Consider the following 24,419-nt stretch of genomic DNA (forward strand, 5'->3'; position numbering starts at 1 on the left):
TTACAGAGCTGTTGAATTAAAATGATGTCATTAGTGTGGGGCCCAATCCAATATGACTGGTGTCCTTTTAAAAATAAGACATTTGGGACAGTGGAAGGAAAATGATATGACACAGGGAGAAAGCAGCCATCTACAAGCCAAGAGAGAGGCCTAGAACAGGTTTCCCCTCACAGCCCTCAGAAGGAACCAACTCTGCCAACACCTTGATTTCGGACTTTTATCTTCCAGATCTGTGAGACAATAAATTTCTGTTGCATAAGCCACCCAATGTGTGGTACTTTGTTCCAGCAGCCCTAGTGAACTAATACAGGGCCAAAAAGAACAAAAGTCATAGCAGTATAGCGAAATGCCATTATGGGAACGTAGTTCACATTTTGTTTTCCTGTGGTCATTTGAGGGAGGAAAAAAAAAAAACAGAGAAGCTGCTGGAGATATTTCAATATAATTTTTCCCTTTCAGAGTTGGATGAGACTGTGAACTGAATTACTCTTTACCCTCATGCAATAGTATGCGCTACAGCTTATTTCCAGTGGCAACTGAGAGTCCCTTTGATATATAGCTCCCAGACGTTTTTCTTATTCTGCCCTCTTCTACCTATTTAATGAATTAATGAGTAAAATTTCAAAGAATTTCTCAACCTGAAGACCCTTAAACCAAAGAAAGGCAGTAATCTCAAGCAAGTTTTGTGAGACCTGATGTGTATCCCTCAAGAAACTCTACATTACCCAGGGATATTTGTTACCTTAAAGAACAGAGACAGAGGAAGGAACCTGTGTACAAAGAGCCTATATTTTGCTTATCTCTCTGTGTGAGGCTATACTTGAACTTGGACTGGGATAGCTCTATGCTCATATCCAGGGTTGTCTGAAAGTCCAGTACTGACTTTGGCAGAGAGGATGCAGTATACAGGCTAATGATTTATAGGATGCTCTTTAAAGCTCAAAATTCCCTCAGAGACATCCTTTACTGACTTTTCCAGATTGGTTAGGGACCTATAGATTGATGGTTTGCACCTGGTTTCACAGTTTACAAGGTCTGGTTTTAGTTGTGACCAGTGGTGTATTAAAGACCCCTCAGTAAACTTGTGTCTTGGGTTCCTTGAAACCAAGGTACCTTGAACATATCCTAGTGGTGTATAATCTGAGTGTACAGCACAATCTCTGCAACCAAAAAAAGACTCTTAGAGGGACTCCTGGACAGATCGAACCCCTCAATTATCGACTATACTTTTCTTTGCTACTTGATTAAAGCCTTATGTGTGAAATGCTGTAAGTCATTTCAATTTTTTGACCCTGTGTGATTGTTATACCCACAAACCCTAGATTCAAGGCTGAGTCCTTGAGTCCTTCCTAAAATTCACCTTGAAATGTAAAACAAGCACTACTTCTAGAGACCACAAATTGAAAAGAAAATGGGAAAGCAGTAGAGACCCCAATCTTTGTTGGGCTTTAAGGCAGACTCAAGGCCTCGATAAGAGACCATAAAGATGTCTGGAACGCTGGACCTTAGTTCTCAGTGTAAAGGAGTAGCATTGGCATAGAATATATATTCGTGGACCATCAGATCCCATTTTCCCTACCTCTATCAAGAGTATAACTCTAGTTGGATGGCAGGGGTAATTGAGACTGCAGGTGAAATCAGAATGGGTTTTGCCAGTTATTTTTCCTGGTTCACATGACTTCTGTTCTTCTAGAGACTCTCTCTAGGGCCAAAAGCATTTCAGAGTATAAGGGAGTAAAAGCTACAACATAATGAAAATTGGACAATTAAATCAAGGTCATCTGCCAAAGGCACACATTTGAAATAACTATTAAATCCACTGCTTTCCATAAACTATTTGTTTTGAGTGTTGCATTAAATTAGTCAAAGACAGTTTTATAGTCTGGGCACTATAGAGGCTCTAAATGGGATATCTCTTAAGATTTTTGTTTTATTTATTTATTTGACAGAAAGAGATATGGCAAGAGAGGGAACACAAGCAGGGAGAGTGGGAGAGGGAGAAGCAGGCTTCCCGCTGAGCAAGGAGCCTGATGTAGGGCTCAATCCCAGGACCCTGAGATCATGACCTGAGCCAAATGCAGATGCCTAACTGACTGAGCCACCCAGGCTACCCTAAGTGGGATATCTCTTATTAAGCATATGGGAATAAAGGAGGGATGAATTACAAGAGAACAGCAGAAGCATTTATACACAGAAAATGCCGTGTAACCTTAATCAGGATAAAGAACAGATAAAGCATTAGGAGAATGTCTAACATTAGAGAAATGGTTTAATAAATCATAGCACATAAAATGATGGAATATTATGCAGGCATTAAAATCATAATTAAGATTATGTAGAAACATAAATAAGATGTTGACATAATGTTATGTAAAACCCGAAGAATACAAAATGGCATATAAAAGTATGAGAGCATATAATTACATATACAAGTCAAAGGAAATATATTAAAACATTGAACATAATTTGAAGTGGGTCATTTGTTTTTAACTAAAATATACTCTTATATAGACTTTGTGTGTATGTACATATATGCATATCTTCTATATGTGTATATTTATAAAACATTTAGCAGTGGGCACATTGGTAGGGATTTTATTTTATTTTATTTTATTTATTTATTTGACAGAGAGAAATCACAAGTAGGTGGAGAGGCAGGCAGAGAGAGAGAGAGAGGGAAGCAGGCTCCCTGCTGAGCAGAGAGCCCGATGCGGGACTCGATCCCAGGACCCTGGGATCATGACCTGAGCCAAAGGCAGCGGCTTAACCCACTGAGCCACCCAGGCGCCCCGGGATTTTTTTTTTTTTTTAGATGCTTCCTTATCATGTAGAGCAGCACTTTCCAATAGAACTTTCTACAGTGATGAAAATGTTCTATAAATCTGTACTTCCCAGTATGGTAGACACTAGCCATGTTTGTGTATCAAGCACTTGCAATGTGGCTAGTGAGACTGAGCAATGAAAAAATTTTTTTCAACTTTAGTTAGAATTCAAATTCAAGTTACACTCACTCACTAACTAAAATTTAAATTAAAAAAAAAAAAAACTTAAATTCAAGTAGCCACACACGACTTGTGGTTACTTGTTCTCTAAAGAATACCAGTTTGGGGTGCCTGGGTGGCTCTGTGGGTTGGAGCCTCTGCCTTCGGCTCAAGTCATGCTCCCGGGGTCCTGGGATTGGGCCCCATGTCGGGCTCTCTGCTCGGCAGGGGGCTTGCTTCCCTTCCTCTCTCTCTGTCTGCCTCTCTGCCTGCTTTTGGTCTCTGTCTGTCGAATAAATAAATAAAATCTTAAAAAAAAAAAGAATACCAGTTTGTAGCTAGAAGGTAGATAACATTTAGTAGTGGGCTCATTAGTCTGAAACCTCTAAAAGTAATCTGCCATTCACTTTCCCTTTGGAGCAAGAGCTCATGCAAAAGGTGCACTCTGCTGAACTGTGAGGGATAAAAGAGCTCCACTTACTTTCCACTGTAGTGGAGTTTTACTACATCAGTTTTGATGCATCGGAAAATCTTTGCTGTAATCACAAATATACCAGCGACCCACAGGTACCCAAATAGCTGCCACCTTCTGGTACAAAAACATGAGAACAGAAATGTTTCCTGGCTTATCCTGGCCTGGAAGGTACATGAACAAAGGGCTCTTGCCCAGTCAATAACTATGTTAATATAAATGGGAGAGAAAAGAGCATTGGTTCTCCCATTTGAGAAAACATGAAGGCTCCATGTAACTGTTTCTTTACTTTTAGAATCCTGTTCTGGGTGTCCTACTTAGCAATGCCCACCTGATATAGGTAGATCTCATTCAGACTTCTGTATTACCATACCACCTCCTTCTTTGCCATAGTTGCATATCTACCCTCAAAGTCACATCTCTCCACTCATCCCACACCTACCCCTGGAGTTCCCTTTTCTTCTCCAAAGGAACTATTGAGGTACATCTTGATGGATGGGAGAATTTGGATTAGATTGGAGTAAGGGAGAAAAACTGACTTGAATCTGATGTGTTGTCATTCTCAGACTCTTTTAGACAAGTTATGATATGATAATATGCTTGGGGACTGCTCTCATAGACCTAAATGAAATTTCTTAAACTGGAGATGTTAAATACTAACCTATCCATCTATATATCATGTAGCAGTCTAAGTATGTTTAAACGTTCTTTTTCTTCTTGTTTCTGGTCTAACTATGATTTTCTAATCAGTTTTTTCCCTGTTATCTCTACCAAGAGTAAAATCTTTTACTTGGCAGATTTAGAGGCCTCGTCTCTTGAATGAAACTCAAGTAAAACTTTAACATAATGAATGTGTCACATTTGTTTTTCTTAAGAATTTAAAGGTCCTACCAGGATGGCTCAACTCATGAGAACCTACTGGAATGAAGCAAAAGCAACCCCAAATCAAGTATTACCACTCTAAGACCGACACTGAAAACTTGGAGAGGGAATTTGGAGCCAGAATATTGGCTGTCCCCATGGTTTGGGGACAGTGAATGTGCCCATCCTCGCTCCTCCTGTAAGTTCCTGGAAAAGCCATTTGAAGTTGGAAGGATGTCAAAGGACTGCAGGAAAGGTGAGTTGAGTTTGATGTCATAAGCTTTTGTCAGTGTATTACATTATACTAATAAGGGGTGACCAAAGGCCCTAGCAAAGATAGGGTGTGAAAGTACTCATTTATTAAATTGGTTGCAGGAAGTTATTCTTTGTTTCATTGGCATGGACTTTGTGTCTTATTTTCATTTTTTCTTTTACTTAAAATTGTATAATTGGCCTGGCAATTTTTTTTACCTGTTAGTATATGTCTCTAAGTAGTCATTTCTAATTCTTTGTGTTTGTGACCAGAGAGATTTCAGATACATAGCTACCTGTTTGTGTAAAATACCTTTGAAAAATTATAGGTAATTGATTGCAGGAATTGGTCATTTGTATGCACCATGAGAACATCTAGTCCAAGCAGAGATACCCATCTTGAGATGAAGAAGGAACAGAAAATCATTTCAACTAATACCACAAAAATATGCTATCTTATTCTGTGATGTTAAAGAAAAAGATAGTTTCTTGTTTGGGGCATAGTGGCTTGAGGGATTGGCTGAAATAGAGTAAAAGCTGTCACTCTCTCTCTATAGATCTAAATAGTATTAGCCAATGCGAACTGTTTACTTACCTCCTTACTGTTGCAAGTTGGTTTCTCCTGGAAGTAGATCTAGAGGTTGGGTTTAACAGGGGAGGTTATGAAGAGATCAACACCTGTGAGAGGGAGGGGAATAAAGCATGTTTGCACAGAGAGAGAAGTCCATTCTATAATTCAGGCCCTACCAATGCCTTGGGCAACCTTGTGGGGGCACTCTGGAGTTAAAATAGCCCTTCAGAGTTGTTTCCTATTGGGGCAAGATGGCCACACATTACATCTCCACGTGGATCAGGATAGTGGTTAACTTTGTGGCTCCCTGCAGCTGAGATATCACAATAGCTGAAGGCTTCCTGTTTACATCACTCCTAGCAGCTGGGGCATGTCTTTCAATGAGAGGGAATCCCGGCTGAGCATAAAGGGGTCCACCTCCTTAGTTATGTAGTTTTGTGAAACTAAGTTGCCTAATCTAGAGGGAAATTAACAAGCTTGTTAAATTTATCATATTTAATGGAGAACATACTTAATTAGTTTAGGGACTTAGCTTATGTATATTTAGGATAAATGGCCTCAAGAACTTATATGTTGAAAGGGAGAAAATAAAGAAAAAACTGTGCTCAAAATGAAACAAGTTTTAGGTAATGGCTGACCTTTGGGTCACTAAGATAAGAAACAAAGGAATGAACATTGTTATCAATGCCTCTTTTAAGAAAATGTTCTAAATGAAAACTTTTGTGCAAAATTAGAATAGTATTAATATTATGTAACAAATATGAGAGAATTATAAGTTTTTATTACTCTTGGTTATCATAAATCATATACAAATTAAACTGTTACATTTGTTTAGAAAGATAGTTATACCATCCTAAACTTTATAGAGAACATCTACAAAAATAATTGCAACTAACATCATACTTAATGGTGAGACACTTAAATTTTTCCCACTAAGATTATGTACAAGGCAAGAATATACCCTCTCACTACTCCTTTTCCAAATCATAGTGGCAGGTCTATCAAATGCAAGGCAAGAAAAGCAAATTAAAAAGTAGATGTGAATTAAGAAATAAAACTGTCTTTGTATATGATATTAATGTCTCTGTAGACAATCCAAAAGAATTCACAAACTCCTAGTAAAGTTGCAGGAGACCTAGTCCATATACAAAAGTCAGTCACTTCCCTACATACCAGCAAAAAGCAGGTGAAATTTGAAATTAAAAATACAGTACTAGGGGCACCTGGGTGGCTCAGTGGGTTAAAGCCTCTGCCTTCAGCTCAGGTAATGATCCCAGGGTCCTGGGATCAAGCCCCACATCAGGCTCTCTACTCGGTGGGGAGCCTGCTTCCCCCTCTCTCTGTCTCTGCCTGCCTCTCTGCCTACTTGTGATCTCTGTCAGATAAATAAATTAAAAAAAAATACAATACCATTTAGAGTGGCACACCCCCAAATGAAAGACTTAGGTATAAATCTAACAATAGGTTATATAATTATATAATCATATATATAAAAATATATAAATATAAATAATATATAAATATATTAAATTATATATAATTATATAACTTAGGTGTAAATCTAACAATAAATCTAACAATATATGCATGAGATCTATATGAGGAAGATCACAAAACTCTGGTGAATGAAACCAAAGAACTAAGTGGAGAGACATTCCATGTTCATGGGTAGGAAGACTCAACATTTCCAAGATGTTAGTTCTTCCCAAATTGATGTATCCATTCACTGTAATCTCAAAGTCTCAGCAAATTATTTTATGGATATTGACAAACTGATTCTAAAGTTTATTTAGAGAGGCAAAAGACTGAAAATAGCCAACATAATATTGAAGAACAAAGTTGGAGAACTGACACTACTTTACTTGAAGACTTACTATAAGGCTATAGGAATCAAGAAATTATGGTATTGATGAATGACAAACAGATCCATGGAAAAGAATAGAGTTCTTAAATAGACCCACATCAATATCGTCAACTGACCTTTGACAAAGAAGCAAAGAAAATACAATGGAGTAAAGATAGTTTGTCTATAATTGGTGCTAGAACAACTGGACATCCACGTGCAAAAAATGAAATTAAGATACACACCTTGAACCCTTCACAAAAATTTGTTCAAAATGGATCACAGCCCAAATGTAAAGCACAAAACTTTAAAGCTCATAGAAGGTAACATAGGAGAAATTCTAGTGATGTTGGGTATGACAACGACTTTTTAGATAGAACACCTAAGGCATAGTCCATGAGAGAAATAATTGATATGATATACTTTATTAAAATCTCCTGGTCTTTTAAAGACAGTGTCAAGAGAATGAGAAGACAAGCTGAGGCTGGGAGGAAATATTTGCAAAAGACACATCTGATAAAAGACTGTTAACCAAAACTACATTATTAATCACTGGGGAAATATGAATCAAAACCACAATGAGATATCACCTTACAACTCTTAGAATAGTTTTATTGAAAAAAAAAAAAAAGGCAAGGAGTAACAAGTGCTGACAAGGATGTGGAGAAAAGGAAACCCTTTTGCACTGTTTTTTTTTTTTTAAGATTTTATTTATTTATTTGACAGACAGAGGTCACAAGTAGGCAGAGAGGCAGGCAGAGAAAGAGGGAGGAAGCAGGCTCCCTGCTGAGCAGAGAGCCGGATGCGGGGCTTGATCCCAGGACCCCGGGATCATGACCTGAGCCAAAGGCAGAGTCTTAACCCACTGAACCACCCAGACGCCCCTTTTTGCACTGTTGATGGGAATGTAAATTGGTTTAACCATCGTGGAAAACAATATGGATGTTCTTTAAAAAATTTAGGAAGTGGTGATGCAACATGGAGGTTTAAGTGGGTAGAAGAAGAATAAATGAAACAAGATGGGATTGGGAGGGAGACAAACCATAAGTGACTCTTAATCTCACAAAACAAACTGAGGGTTGCTGGGGGGAGGGGGTTTGGGAGAAGGGGGTGGGATTATGGACATTGGGGAGGGTATGTGATTTGGTGAGTGCTGTGAAGTGTGTAAACCTGGTGATTCACAGACCTGTACCCCTGGGGATAAAAATATATGTTTATAAAAAATAAAAAAATTAAAATTAAAAAAAAAATTTAAAAATAAAACTACTTTGTGATTCAGCAATTCCATTTCTGGTATTTATCTGAAGGAAATACAGATGTTAATCTGAAAAGATACATGCACCCCCATGTTCATTGCAACATTATAAGTACCAAGACATGGAAATAGTCTAAATTCATCAATGGATGAATGGATAAAGACGATATGGGACACACGCACATAGGAATACTATTCAGCTATTAAAAAGAGTGAGATCTTGCTATTTTCAACAGCATGGATGGACCATGAGAGCATTATGCTAAGTGAAATAAGTCAAACAAAGAAGGCAAGTATTGTGTGATCTATTGTATGTGTAATCCTAACAACGACAAAAACATGCTCACAGATACAGAGAACAGACTGGTGGTTGCAGAAGGCAGGGGGCAGAGGATAAGAGAAGTTGGTAGACTCTTTAAAAAAATTTTAAATAAACTGAGTTAAACTTTAACTATATATATACAATTCTGCACACAGAATTGTTAAAACTCAACAATAAGAAAACAAACATCCTCATTAAAGCATGGACTAAGATCTTCACATACACCTCATCAAAGGTATGTAAATGCAAAATAAGCATACAAAGATATGCTCCACATCATATGCCATTAGGGAAATGTAAATTAAAACAACAATGAGGGACCTGGATGTCTCAATGAGTTAAGTATCTGCCTTCGGCTCAGGTCATGATCCCAGGATTCTGGGATTGAGCCCCACATCGGGCTCCCTGCTCAGTGGAAAGTCTAATTCTCCCTCTCCCTCTGCCCCTCCCCCCAGCTCATGCACGTGTGGTCTCTCTCTCAAATAAATAAATCTTAAAAAAAAAAAAAGTGAGCTACCACTACACACCTAAGGCCAAATCCAGAGCACCGAGAACACCAAATGCCAGTGGAGCAATGGAATTCTCATTTACTGCTGGTAAGAATGCAAATGGTATAGGCACTTTGGAAGACAGCTTGGAGGTTTCTTAAAAAACTAAGCATATTCTAACTATAGAATCCTCTAATTGTGCTCCTTGCTATTTACCCAAAGAAATAAAAAACTTATGTACACACAAAACCTGTACGTGGATGTTTATAGCAGCTTTATTCATAATTGTCAAAACTTGGAAACAGCCAAATTGCCCTTCAGTAGGTGAAGGGATAAATTAACTGTGGTCCATCCAGACAATGGAATCTTATTCAGCACTAGAAAGAAAGAAATGAGCTATCAAGCCATGAAAAGACACAGAGGTTATGTAAATGTGCATTACTAAGTCAAAGAAGATGATCTTAAAAGGCTACATGTTGTAATGCTCCGACTTTATGACATACTGGAATAAGCAAAACCATGGACAGAATAAAAGGATCAGTGGTTGCCAGGGGTTGGGGAGGGGATAAATAGGCAAAACCCAAAGGACTTTTAGGTCAGTGAAAATACTCTTTGTGATACCATTATGATGGATACACATCATATATTTGCCCATACCCATAGAATGTACAAAACCAAAATTGAACTATAATGTAAATTATGGACTTTGTGTGATAATGATATACCAATTTAGGTTCACTGGTTGTAAGAAAAGTGCGACTTTGGTGGGGAGTGTTGATGATGGGGAATGCTATACATTTGTAGGGGCAGGGAAATCTCAGTATTTCCCTCTCCATTTTGCTGTGAACCTTAAATTGTTCTAAAATATCCTAATTTAAAATAATTAATTTAAAAAAAGATAGATGGATTCTTTCTTTATAAAGTATACAGAATACCTGATTTTATTTTCTTACAAGATAATCTTAGTAATTGGCACTCTTCTATACCTGTCTTATGGGTGAGGAAACTGATCATTACTGACACAAAACTTTTAGGAATATGTAAATGTAAAATAGATGCTCAACTAAATTGAATTATAGTAACTAATATCCTTCTGATTTATTTTTTTTTTTGCTCTTGTGAATACCAGCCAATATTTTAAAATACATAAACTTAGTCTACTTACAGTATGTGAGTAAAATTTCATTGTTCTAATTTTCTGAGAAGTTACTTTTTTAATGTCAATTCTGATTGCATTGTTAATATACAACTTATTCAGAGTCTTGTGGTTATAATTTAAGTTCTTCAATAAAATATTGGCATAATTAATTAATAATCTTAGGTTACCTGGAAATTTTAAAAAGAAATCAAAGTGAATAGACATAAATAAAAGCCAAACTATGGAAAGAACCTAGATGTCCATCAACAGATGAATGGATCAAGAAGATGTGGTATATATACACAATGGAATACTATGCAGCCATCAAAAGAAATGAAATCTTGCCATTTGCGACAACATGGATGGAACTAGAGCATATCATGCTTAGCGAAATAAGTCAAGCAGAGAAAGACAACTATCATATGATCTCCCTGATATGAGGAAGTGGTGATGCAACATGGGGGCTTAAGTGGGTAGGAGAAGAGTAAAAGAAACAAGATGGGATTGGGAGGGAGACAAACCATAAGTGACTCTTAATCTCACAAAACAAACTGAGGGTTGCTGGGGGGAGGGGGTTTGGGGGAAGGGGGTGGGATTATGGACATTGGGGAGGGTATGTGCTTTGATGAGTGCTGTGAAGAGTGTAAACCTGGTGATTCACAGACCTGTACCCCTGGGGATAAAAATATATGTTTATAAAAAATAAAAAATTTTTTTAAAAAAGCAAAAGCAACTGATCATCAATAATAGCTTTAATTTATGTATCATCAGCTATATGTAAACATCTTTGTCAATGTAGAAGTATTTACTTTCATAAAGGTTAAAAGTTAAAGTTTAAATTTTCAAGTAATATAATCTTTCAATTTTTTTAGTATGATTATATATGTGTTTCTTTTATTTATTTATTTATTTATTTATTTTTAAAAAAGATTTTGTTTATTTATTTGAAAGACAGAGGGAGATCACAAGTAGGCTGAGAGTCAGGCAGAGAGAGGGGGAAGCAGGCTCCCTGCTGAGCAGAGAGCCCCATGTGGGGCTTGATCCCAGGACCCTGAGATCATGACCTGAGCCGAAGGCAGGGGCTTAACCCACTGAGCCACCCAGGTGCCCCTTTACTTATTTATTAAGAAATTATATGTTTGGGGTGCCTTGGTTGCTCAGTCAGTTAAGCATCTGCCTTTGGCTCAGGTCATGATCCCAGGGTCCTGGGATCAGGAGCCCACATTGGGACTGAGCTCACACTGGGCTCCTTGCTCAGCATGGAGTGTGGTGCTTCCTCTCATTCTCCCCCTGCTTGTACTCTCTCCCTCTCTCTCTCTTTCTCTCTGTGTCAAATAACTAAAATCTTTTTTTAAAAAAGGAATTTTATGTTTAAGTGAGAGGAAATACTGGTATTTTAGAAGACTAAATAAAATGTCACTAGAGTATTGTCTGCTCTGAACGCGAGATAATAAAAAGCTATTTGTTTTCAGTATATTCTATCTACCTAGATGGTAGGTGATTTTTGCCTCATACAACCTTACTGTGCATTATCAAAAAAGTCTGTTAATTTTTTTGTTAGTTTATGCTTTTGGGAATTCCATAACTCTAGACAACTGTAAAACACTGATGTACAGGATAAATTTCTAATGTTTATTATCAAATAATTCTGTTATAGTTGTTATATGGTTTTGCTACTCTCTGGACCTTTCTTGTCTGCAAACAATTGTATTCTCATCTAAAAACTCATATCATGTTACTTTCCTCTGAGCTCAGACCTCAAAATCAGAGTAATACAAATGAAAGTGGTTTATTGGCACCCTAACCATATTCATTGCTTCCAAGACAGCTGCTAGATAGCACCAAAGGATTTTTCCTCATCTTATAACTGATAAATCGGCACTCTTAAGCAAGAAGGAATGTTCAAAATAATTAGCTTTGCTTGGTATGCTCATTATCTTCTTAATTGGCTCAACAGAATGGTAGGGTTATTCTTTATTTGGGTGAAAAAGCTGAAGAAAACTCTCAAATCAAAGAAGCACCCCAATCTCCCCTAGGTTAATTTTGTGCAAGACAATTGCTGTAATACAAAGATATTTGTAATACTGGTTAATCTTTGTAATATATATAGATTCCCACTTTTAATCCTATGCAGAGGTGACGCATGATCAATAGACTGACTTCTCAAAAACATTTATGCCCAGGTATAAAAACCTATTAACAGATGTTAGTGGTTAGTGATTATAACATGCATTTCGTAGGAGAGATTCTAAGGTGCTTTAGATTCAGCAGTTCCTCTGCTGACCAGAACTTCATAATATTCAACTAGGTTGGTATAAAGTGTTATAAGGAGCTTTATGTGCTTCAGAACTATATCCCATTAAGATATTTCATTCTTTTTCACTCACATAGAGTTCCCAGAATAAAGTGACAGTCGTCTTCTCAGAGATTTCTACTCTCATTTCCCATTTATCTAACACCGAAGCTGTAAGTTATGGACTGGCAAATATTTCTGAAGGAAATATCAAAGAAGAGATTTGGTAAAACAGCCTGGAGCAGGGGGGCGCCTGGCTGGCTTAGTCAGTAGAGCATCCTACTCTTGATCTCAGGTTCATGATTCAAGCCCCACATGGGACATGGAGCCTATTTTAAAACAAAACAAAACAAAAAACAAAGAAAAAAAAAACAGCCTTTAGAATACACTCTGAATTGTTTTACGTAACTGGGTTTGAGGGAATGAGCTCATATATATATGGGTATGTGACCACTACAGTTGGACACCTGGGATACTTAGCTTATAGGGAACTCAAGAGGTAGAATTTCCAAGATTATTTTTTTTCTAGAAGGAGATGACTTTATGAAACTGGACTATTAAGCAATATCATTGGAACAAGATTTAATTATGTAGAATAGAGTAAAGCCTTTAACAAAAATCAGATAGTGATTATTTTCTTTGAACGTGGCAGAATTTTTTAAAATAATCTACTTTTCTTAGGTTATGTGATACAAATATTTTCTTCCCTTTTTTCCTCTATCTCTAAATTTTAATTTCACAGACTTTCATCGTTCAAACTATAGTTTAGCCTGTATTTTAATACTCATGATTAAATGCCTACTGAACTAGACCTGCCTGAAAATGTTTTTAATCATACAGTGATTGGCATACTGTTTAAACTGACCTGAAAAAATTATGAAAATAAGTTCTTCTTATAACCAAGTTGGAATAATGGATAGGATTCATCCTCCTGTCATAAACAACCAAAACATGGATCCAATATAATTAAAAAACAGTTGCCAGACTATGATGAGAAATCCCAACATTCCTGCTGGATAGTATCAGATAAGCCTTAGGTGGGAGCCAGTACTCTTACCTCCACAAGGTAATAATGAAGTTTCCCAATCCTCCCTTACTTTACCACATGGCATGAGTGGAAATGACATAGAAAGCTTAGACTTCTTCTACCTGGTGGTAACAAAATGTCTCATCCCTTGTTCTTGGGATGGTGCCAGAGGAGACCTAGCAGAGAGTCATGATTTTTACCACCACTTAGTGGTAACAAGGTAAATCTCTTGTGGTGTCAGTGAAGGCCACGTGGTGAACTTCCCCTTACTAGCCATCATGGTATCAGAGAAGCCAAAATGGGAAGCCTGAATTCTTACCTGTGCCTAATAATATAAAGAGCCCTACTCCCCAGGTGTGAGCAGAGATTGAGTAGAGAAACTGGCAGTAACAAAATGGCACTGTCTTCACTCACCTAAGCAGTGTCTCAAGAGGCCTGATAAAACACAAGATTTTAGGGAAGTTTGGGTGGCTCAGTTTATTAAGTAGCCAACTCTTGATTTCGGCTCAGGTTATGGTTTCAAGGTCCTGGGATATTGGGGTCTGTGTTCATCGGGATATCTCCCTGAGGATTTTCTCTCTTTTTCTCTCCTTCTGCCCCTCCCTCTGCTCATGCTCTCTCCCTAAAATGAATAAATAAATCTTTATTAAAAATCAAGATATTTTAAAGATCCCTAGAATCTTTTTTTTAAAAAGACTTTACTTGTTTATTTGGCAGAGAGAGAGTGTGAGAGAGAGAGAGAAAGGGAGGAAGCATGAGCAGGGGGAGGGGCAAAGGGAGAGGGAGAATTAGGCTCCCTGCTGAACAAGGGGCCCAATATGGGGTTCAATCTCAGGACAATGAGATTATGACCTGAGCCAAAGGCAGATAGTTAACTGACTGAGCAGTTTAGGCCCCCCAGAATATTAAAATATCTAAATATCCAGGCTTCAACTGAAAATCACTTGCCATACCAAGAACCAAAATATTAAACTGAACAAGAAAAGATAATCAACATATGCGAACATTGAGATGACATAGATGTTAGGATTATCTGACAAGAATATTGAAGCAGACATCCTAAAAGTATTTTAATGAGCAATCACACAGTCAAAAACAAAACAAAACAAAAACAAAACAGGAAGCCTTCACAAAGAAATAGAAGATACATGGAGTACCTAGGGGGCTCAGTCAGTAAAGTGGCTGCCCTTGACTCAGGTCCTGGGATCGAGCCCCACATCAGGCTTCTTACTCAGCAGGGAGCCTGCTTCTCCCCTGCCTGCTGCTCCCCCTTCTGGTGCTTGCTCTCTCCCTCTGTCTCTTTGTTAAATAAATAAATAAAATCTGAATAAAAAAATGAAATAGAAGATATAAAGGGGAACACAAGAGAAATTTTGGAACTAAAATACTCAGTAACCAAAATGGAAAACTCAATGGATGCATTCATCAGCAGAATGAAGAGGACATGGGAAAGGATTGGAGAACTTCATAATAAAACAATAGAAATTACAAAAACTGAACCACAGAAAGAAAGTTGAATAAAAAATATAAAGAGATCCTAAGAGACAGGTGGAACTATAAAAAATGATCTAGCATTCATGTCTCTGGAATCTCAAAATGAAAGGAGAAATAGAGTGAGTTGAAAAGGTATTCAAAGAAATAATGACTGATGATTCCCTAAAGCAAAAGATGTAAACATATGGATTCAAGAAGCGAATGAAACCCTGAGAAATCTGCATAAACATATAATAGTCAAACTTTTGAAAACTGAAAACAAAGAAAACCAGATTGGAATCTGTAAGAGAGAAATAATACCATCCCAATTCAAATGAAAGCAGATTTTTCATCAAAGAACATGGAGGCCTGAAGGAAGTGGCATGACACTTTTACAGTGTTGAAAGAAAAGAATCGTCAGCCCAGAATCCTGAGTCTATTGAAAATATCCTTCAGAATGAAGAGGTAATCAAGACATTCTCAGATGATGGAAAACTAAGAAAATTTGTCACCAGCAGACCTACCCCAAGAGAATGAATAAAGAAATTTTTCTAAACAGAAAGGAAATGATGCAAGAAAGAATCTTGGAACATTACCAAGGAAGAAAGAACTCAGAAAGACCAAAAATATGGGTAAATAAAACATTACTTGAACACACACACACACACACACACACACACACAAATAAATATATAAGTATATAAAAATATATATTATAATATAACTATATATAATATATAAATATATAAATATATATAAATATATAAATAAAACATTACTTGCATACACACACACACACACACAAACACACACACACACACATATCCCTACAGCAACCACCAAGTAAGCTATATAAAGAGATACACTAAACGTACTGTAGATAAATCAAAATGAAATTTAAAAAAAATTTAAATTAAGAAATTAAAAAAAAATTCTTTAAAAAAAGAAAACAGAGAGAGAAAGAAGAGAGGAAGAACAAACAAACAAAAATTAATAAAATATCAAATTTAAGCCTTACTATATACATAATTACATTAAATGTTAAGGGCTAAATCCACCAATTAAAAGACATTGGCAGAGTGAATGAAAAAATATGACACCTCCCCAAATCAGTTAAATTAAAAGATAGAAAGGGAAAAGAGAACAGATGGGACAAATAGAAATGGATTAATAAGATGATAGATTTAAACCTGTATATCACTAATGACATTAAATGTAAATAGTTTAAATATCCTGGTTAAATGGAAGAGATTGCCAGAAAGGCTAAAAAAGCAATATTCAAATATATGCTGCCTATGATATTGCCAGATTAAATAAAAATATAAGACCCAAGTACATGCTCTCTATAAGTAAGTTTAAAGAAAAGGATAGAAAAAAAATTAATGGCAACACCAGTCAAAAGAGTGCCAGTTAGCCTTTATTAATATCAGATAAAGCAGATTTCATAGCAAATACTATTAGCAGTAATAGAGATACCATTTTATAATGATGAAATGTTCAATCCTTCATACGAGCATAATAATCCTAAATAAATGTATTTAATCTCAAAGCCTACATGTACAATTCTATTCATGAAATTCTGGAAAAGGCAAAACTGCAGGGCAACAAAAACAGTGAAATATTTGCCAGAGTTTGAGGGGTTGGGGTGGTTGGCCATAAAGTTACTGATTAATAATTTCTAAAGAATGGATGTTGAGAAAGTGGCTGGCTATTAACAAGTAGAGAGATATTTTCAATGACACTGTTCTTCATGGTACCACAATAACGGATACATCTCTGTACATTTGCCAAAACATACAGAAGTCTACACCACAAAGTGTCATTTTTCATGTATGCAATTAAAAAAGAAAGACACAAGATGCTGTGGAATCCCAGGTTGAAATGCAGACAATGACAAATGAAAATAACTGCATTTCCAAGAATGACATCGCACTGATGGGAGAGGAGAAGAAAAGAGGTGATGTAAATGTTTTGGAAATAGCATGTTGACTGTAAGGACAGACTACAGAATTCTATACAAAACTTCTCTAACTGGTAAGTTTATCTCAGGGGTATGGGTTAGAAATTCTGAAACTATATGAACACTAGGATTGAACAAACAGGGATCAGTTTACCAGGGCCCCATTGGCCAAATCTAGCTCATTTTTGGATGGCCTCAAAGAACTTTTTTTTTTTTTTCAGTTTTAAAGGCCTGAAAAAAATCAATGGGAAAATAGTACTTCATGATATACCTGGCTCACTCATTTGGCAGAACACGCATCTCTTACTCTCAGGTCATGGTTCTAGCCTCACACTGGGCCTAGAGATTACTTAAAATTATATGAAATTCAAAGCTGAGGAGGTATAGCAGTGACAGTTTGGCCCACAAATCCTAACCTATTTAATATCTGGCCTCTTATGGTAAACATTTGTTGACCCTTGTGGTAGATAATGAGGTTCAGGTTTCTCACTGTTGGAGAAAGCAGTTATAAATCAGTAAAGGGGGAAGACCAGAATCAACCTTGTGGTGCTGGATTAGAGTCAGAGTCATCACTATAAGCTCATGCTTACTTTAATAAACATATGAACAGAAAGGTAGGTATGTGTGTATACATAGGTTAGTATAGCTACATATATTTTCTATCTCTGTCCATTGTTTTAAGTGATCCTTTCTCATTTCTACTGTCTGTATTAAATATAAAATATGTTCGACTAAGCTGAACAATTCCATTAATAAATTAAGCACAAAAATGCTATTAGACCTTTTTTTCAAAAGCAGATCATTTTAAAAAGATTTATTTATTTTAGAGTGAGAGAAATAACACAAGCGTTGGCAGGGAGTGGCGGAGGGAGAGAAAGAGAGAATCCACAAGCGGACTACTGCTGAGCACAGAGCCTGATGCCAGGCTGGATTCCACCATCCTGAGACTATGACCTGAACAGAAATCAGGAGTCAGATGCTTAACTGACTGAGCCACCCAGGTGTCCCTCAAAGGCAGGTCTCTAAAGATTGTGTGAAAAGCAGAATCTGGACAAGAGAAATTGAACTACGCCTAATCTAAGGAAGAATAGTTTAACATATTTCAAAAATCTGGAAAATAATTACCACCTCTAGTAAAATGCTTGGCAATTTTCCATAGACCTAAATGAGATTCACACCTGCTGCAACATTCTTTTCCTTTCCATATCAATCCATCAGTCAGGATGGTAAAGATATTAACCAGAGGTTCTGTATTATTTATTTGCTTATTCTTTTGTCGTGTCCTTTTGAACAGAGACTATCTAGTTACTCCTTGCTCCCCTACAAATATTCTGAAGTTGAGAGAAATCTTTCAATTTGTTTCCTTGCAGAAACAAATCTTGCAGAAAGCAAAATGTAGAACTTTTATACACCCTTGTAAACTACGTATTTTTTCCAAACAATGGAGATATGTGAAAAGGACAGTCAAGGAAGAGAAAATGTGTGCAAAACAATACAAAATCTAATATATCAACATGGCCATCCATCCATCTATCACCTCTCCACTTCTCCCATGTACTTACCCCAAAGCAGAAAATTTTTCTCCTCTCTAAACCTCTCTACTTTGACTTTTTTCATGTATAGAAATTATCCCTCCCATGAATATGTGAGCTCCCTGAAAGGCTAATTCTTGGACATATCTGCAGAGAAGCAAAATGCTATTCATTTGTTGAATGAAGAGTATTTTGCATAAATAGTAGAGATAGTATATGTCTGTGTGGCTCATCACAGAACATTAAAATAAAACATTTCCTAGGATTAATGCTTCTCCTTCTTATATGCTTTTCACATGTATTTACCTATATTCAGTGGGAGGTAGGGACCAGGAACCCTGCTTTCAGAAGCCAAATCTCCTTGCAGGAGTTCCTTGGCTAATCAGAATTTCAAAGAACACCTACAAAGCTTCTACTCTTTGTTCTGTTTTCCTGAGGTGTTTTAGCAGCTTATAGTTCTCCTCTGTGCCTCCTCCCCCCACCCCCCCCCCCGCAATAACTCTTAGATTATACCAGAAGACAGTGGAGTTTGTTTTTACACAGATTTATTTATTTATTTATTTCCTTCCTTCCTTCCTTACTTTGGTTTACCCTCACAGAAGAAAAAGGAAAAAAAAATCTTACTGGTAGTCAGTAGAGGTAGCAGCAAATGCATAATGGAATTCTTGATCAATTTTATTAATTTACTCATTCAGTAAGTATTTGTTGATTTCTACTCTATGGTAGCTGCTATGGGGAATCAAATAACAAAATAGACCAAGTCACTGCCCTTAAAAGATTTATGACCTATAGGGAGGAGTAAGTTTTCCTCAAGCCTCTTAGGGTCCTTTGCTGTGTCCGAAAATTAAACTGACAATTGACAGATTAAAAGGAGAATTGCATACATGTTTACTTAATATAACTCTGTGTGACAGGCAAACCTTTCATAAGGTAATGAAGACCCAAAGAAACAGACCTGTGTATTTTTTGGTTGGTTTTGAAGAAGAGCGGTCAGTCATGGAGGACTGCGAAAGGTTAAGGAGTATGCAAGAATTAGCATGAAACTTAGTAATGTTTGTTTGTTAGGACTTTTGGCATCTCTTTGTCTTCAGTGATAGGGATGCTTCTTTCCTCTGGGTATGGGAAAGGCACCTCTCACATGAAGATTTTGTGACCTGTTTCAGGGAAGAAGTATGAGGGGGAAGGAGTTCATAGTGAGCTCCTATTCCTGTCCATAGTGAGGTTCTTGCTTCTGCTGTTTTCTCAAACTTCTTCAGCTTAAAATATTCAGTATGCCAAGGTGCTGTATTCTGAAATAGCATGTTGTGAACCTCACAACCGATTTTCACAGTCTTAAATTGAAAAGTACATATAATGCTAATATGAAGTATTTCATTTCAGCAAGTTTAATCAACATGAATATAGTCAACAAAATTCCTTTGGGCCAAATGTATAAATACATCACTACCATTAACAAACACATCATTAACCAAATACCTTACCATCTTTTCATCCCCCAAAATAGTAGGAAAAGGTAAAAAGCTTCAGAATTATACTTTATCAAGAAATGTTCGAAGTAATCATCATAATAAAACTCAGCATTCCCAAGCCAAATCATCCTTACTACAAATAGGTGATTAGGTAATATAGCAGGACAGGAATTTGGGCTCACTCTGTCATTAAAAACAATGAAAAAATCTAAAGTTTAAAATCCTTAAAAGTAGCAAAGGACTGACATGTCAGAAATTCGTGAGGCCAGATCTAAGTAAGATTAAATCAGAGGGCTAGGAGAGCACTGAAGTTTCCATTGCATTGAGGACATTCCATATTTTTTAGGGCTTGGGGAAAAAAATAAATCCCAGCATCTCCCCAAGTGTAAAATTCTGATGAGACACCTCTATTCCTTTAATTAGTAACCTCAAAAGCTATACCATCACATGTTTAATCAAGGCTGAATGAGAAGTATGTCTATCCCAGTCCCTTGACTCTAGAGTATTGGTGCTGAATAAAGTACATAAAACATTTCCAAAAGTTGTAAGCATGAGTCAGGTCTTTCATGGTTTACAACCTATATCATCTGGTTGGTCACAAAAGCTTCAAGGAAATAATTTAGATTAATGTGGTTGAGGACTGATAATGTCATCCAGTATTGAGCAGGAGTAGATGCAGATCCTCTTTGTATGAATCATATTCATGCTAGACATCAAAGAGCTCATGTAAACAATTTTCCAAAAAGTGAGCAGCTGGTAATAAGTACAAAAATAAATAGAGCCAAGCACAAAAGAAACAAATTATAACGGCTAAGTATCAATAGAAAAAAATAGAACCCCAAAATTTATGCCCCCTGCCAACCATGACTTCAGATACTGAAGTTATCAGAAACAAATTTCAGAAACACTCTATAGCAGATGTGAATAAAAAACAACCTTGAAATAATTTGCATGGTACAGAAACCTATAAAAAATGTATAAATATATTTAATGAAACCATACTAATTGAAAGTTAAATCTAAATGGATGGATTTATTAGCTAATTAAACCTAGGTGAACATAGAATTAGTGAAATTGTGGAAAAGTCAAAGGACATATTTCAGAATGAATTAAAAAGACAAAAGAAATGGAAAATAAAAGAAGAAGATTAGTGACATAAAGGATAAATTAAGAATTTCTAATCAAGGTTCAAAGAGTTGAGGAAAGATAATGAATGAGGCAGAGTTTATATTGAAAGTGGTAATGCTCTAAATTTTCCAGAATGATTTAAATTCAATAATCTACAGAATAAAAAAGACCAGTAAATTCCAAATATGATATATAAAAAGAAATATATTGTGTATCTCTAAAATGCCAAAATGACTAAAACTTTGAAAAAAATCCAGGTCCAGTTGCCTTTAATGGGAAAATGTAGCAAATAGTTTAAAAAGAAATAATTTGGGGGGCTTAAGTGGGTAGGAGAAGAATAAATGAAACAAGATGGGATTGGGAGGGAGACAAACCATAAGTGACTCTTAATCTCACAAAACAAATTGAGGGTTGCTGGGGGGAGGGGGTTTGGGAGAAGGGGGTGGGATTATGGACATTGGGGAGGGTATGTGCTTTGGTGAGTGCTGTGAAGTGTGTAAACCTGGTGATTCACAGACCTGTACCCCTGGGGATAAAAATATATGTTTATAAAAAATAAAAAATTTAAAAGTTAAAAAAAAAAAAAGAAATAATTTTCATCTTACACAAACTCTTCCCAGTCAACTGAGGAAACATACTACAAAGTTATTTTATGAAGCCAGTATAACCTTGATATTGAATGGTGGCAGAATATGCCACCCCAAAATATTTCTCTTGGCATAAAGATTGCCTTGAGCTGATTGTTTTGGGAAACAGCAAACACAGGAGAACCTCTGAAAACAGTGTAGAATTTATTCTTTTGTAGAGGACACTTACATGTGTAAGGGAAATCTCCATATGTATCTCCCTCTGTACCAGGAAAAGAAGCAAGACTAAATCATAAGAAAGAGGTATTTCTTTTGTCCTTCAGTGAAGATGGTATTTATGTCTGAGTTCTTTTTAATTATTTTTTAAAAGATTTTATTTATGTATGACAAAGTGTCAGAGAGGAAACATAAGCACAGTGGAGCTGGAGAGGGAAAAGCAGGCTCACCACCCCAATAGGGACCCCAATATGGGGCTCGATCCCAGGATGCAGGGATCATGACCTGAGCCAAAGGCAGATGCTTAACGACTGAGCCACCCAGGTGCCCCTCTTTTTTATTAATTTTTAATTAACATATAATGGATTATTTGTTTCAGGGGTACAGGTCTGTGATTCATCAGTCTTACACAATGCCAGTGCTCACCACAACACATACCCTCCCCAATGTCCATCCCCCAGCCACCCTATCCCCTCCACTCCCCTCCAGTAACCCTCAATTTGTTTCCTAAAATTAAAAGTCTCTTATGGTTTGTTTCCCTCTCTGGTTTCATCTTGTTTCATTTTTTCCTCTCTTCCCCTATGATCTCTGCCTTGTTTCTTACATTCCATATGTCAGTGAGATCATATGATAATCATTTTTCTCTGATTGACTTATTTCGCTTAGCATAATACCCTCTAGTTCCATCCACATCATTGCAAATGGCAAGATTTCAATTTTTATGGCTGCATAATATTCCATGGTATATATATACCACATCTTCTTTATCCATTCATCTGTTGATGGACATCTGGGCATTTTCCATAGTTTAGTTTAGGTATTGTGGACATTGCTTTTATAAACATTGGGGTGCAGGTGCCCCTTTAGATCACTACATTTGTATCTTCTGGTTAAATACCTTAAGTCTGAATTCTAAGGCATTTCTGAGACTTACTCATTTTCCCCTGGGTGTTTCCCATGTATACATGAGGTATACATGTTAATAAACTTCTCTTTGTTTTCCTCTTGCATCTCTGCCTTTCATTATAGGGTTTCCAGTTGAGAAGTTAAAATGGTAGAGAGAACATTTTTTTTTCCTCCCCTACAATATTCAAAGCCATTCAAAGACAATACAAGAAAAGATAAAGGTATATCTCACTCATGGCTATAGATGCAAATTTGCTAAACAAGATGTTAAACCCAATGCAGCAATATTTTAAAAGGATGATACATCCTGCTATATTAGCAGTATCCAGGAGTACAAGGAAACAGAAATTCTATTTATGGCATGCCTGGGTGGCTCAGTCCATTAAGTGTCTGCATTCGGTTCAGGTCATGATCCAAGGTCCTGAGATCAAGCCCCATGCTGGGCTCAACTGCTTAGTGGGGACCCTGCTTCTCCCCCTCCCGCTGCCTCTTCCCTCACAGGTGTACACTCTGTCTCTTACCCACTCCCTCTCTCTCAAATAAATAAAATCTTAAAAAAATCAATTTATGTAATCTACCACATGAACAGATAGATTAAAAAAGAGTCTCTCTCACACATTTAAATATATTTACATAAATTCTGTTGTATTCAGAAAATTCTATTCAGAAATGAAAATGAAGGAAAAACAGCTGTATCCTGCTATTATAAACATAATGTTGAGCTAAAGAAGACAGTCACAAAAAATTCTAATGATATGTTTTCATTCATAAAAAGGTTCAAAAACAAGACAAAATAAACTATATTGCATCAGAATGTATACTTAAGTTAAAAAAAAACTATAAAGAAAATTAAGGAAATCATTATCACAAATGTCAGGACCATGGTGGCTACTAGAAGAAAGGGAAAAGAATATGATGAGGAAGAGCCACAGTGGGGTTCTTAGGTGCAGGCATAGTTGTATTATTAACACGTATGGTAAAAATGATAGAGTTAAGGTGTCCTGCTATTTTTACCTGGGTGCTTAATAATATTTTTAAATCTCTGGATTTGTTTTTTAGGACCCATCTTGAACTTTGCTCTGTATAAATTACATTAGGTACTTGATGAACATCATCTTGTAGGGCACCTGAGTGGCTCATTTGGTTGAACATCTGTCTTCTGCTCAGATCACAAACCCAGGGTCCTGCAATCAAGCCCTGCATTGGGCTCCCTACTCTGCAGGGAGCCTGCTTCTTCCTCGTCCTCTGATGCTACTCCCCCTGCTTGTGCTCTCTCGCCTCTCAAATCAGTCAGCCAATCTTTAAAAAAATAAACATCATCTTGTAATTCCTTCTGAATACTTCATTTTAATCATAAGTTTTTTTCACTGTAGATAAGTTGACTGAAATTAGGATCAAAGACATTATAGGAAATCCTGAAGCTTTACTGCAACACTGTAACTAAACCCATGAATTGTTCCCTGCCCTATCCCCCCCAGCCCTGGGGATAAAGAGCAAAGAAGAATCTTCACAACATTCTTAGAAATACTTCGACTTGGCCAAATTTTTTCAAAATATCAAGAAGCCTTACCAATGATATAATCCTAATTCAGGCTTTGAAAATTAATATAATGGGCAAAGTGAAATTACTAGACCTCACCTGGGA

The 24,419-nt window shown here is 36.7% G+C and overlaps 1 long non-coding RNA gene across 1 annotated transcript in view; it reads left to right on the top strand.

The window, feature by feature from the left end:
* The window catches only part of LOC309856497, a 397,768-nt gene that overhangs the window by 343,782 nt on the left and 29,567 nt on the right, over positions 1-24,419 (top strand). The window contains exon 6 of the long non-coding RNA XR_014307230.1: positions 4,329-4,570. This is a non-coding gene — a long non-coding RNA (uncharacterized lncRNA). The remainder of the gene's footprint in view (positions 1-4,328; positions 4,571-24,419) is intronic.

Source organism: Mustela nivalis (assembly GCF_964662115.1).
Source record: "Mustela nivalis genome assembly, chromosome: X".
NCBI classification, from domain to species: domain Eukaryota; kingdom Metazoa; phylum Chordata; class Mammalia; order Carnivora; family Mustelidae; genus Mustela; species Mustela nivalis.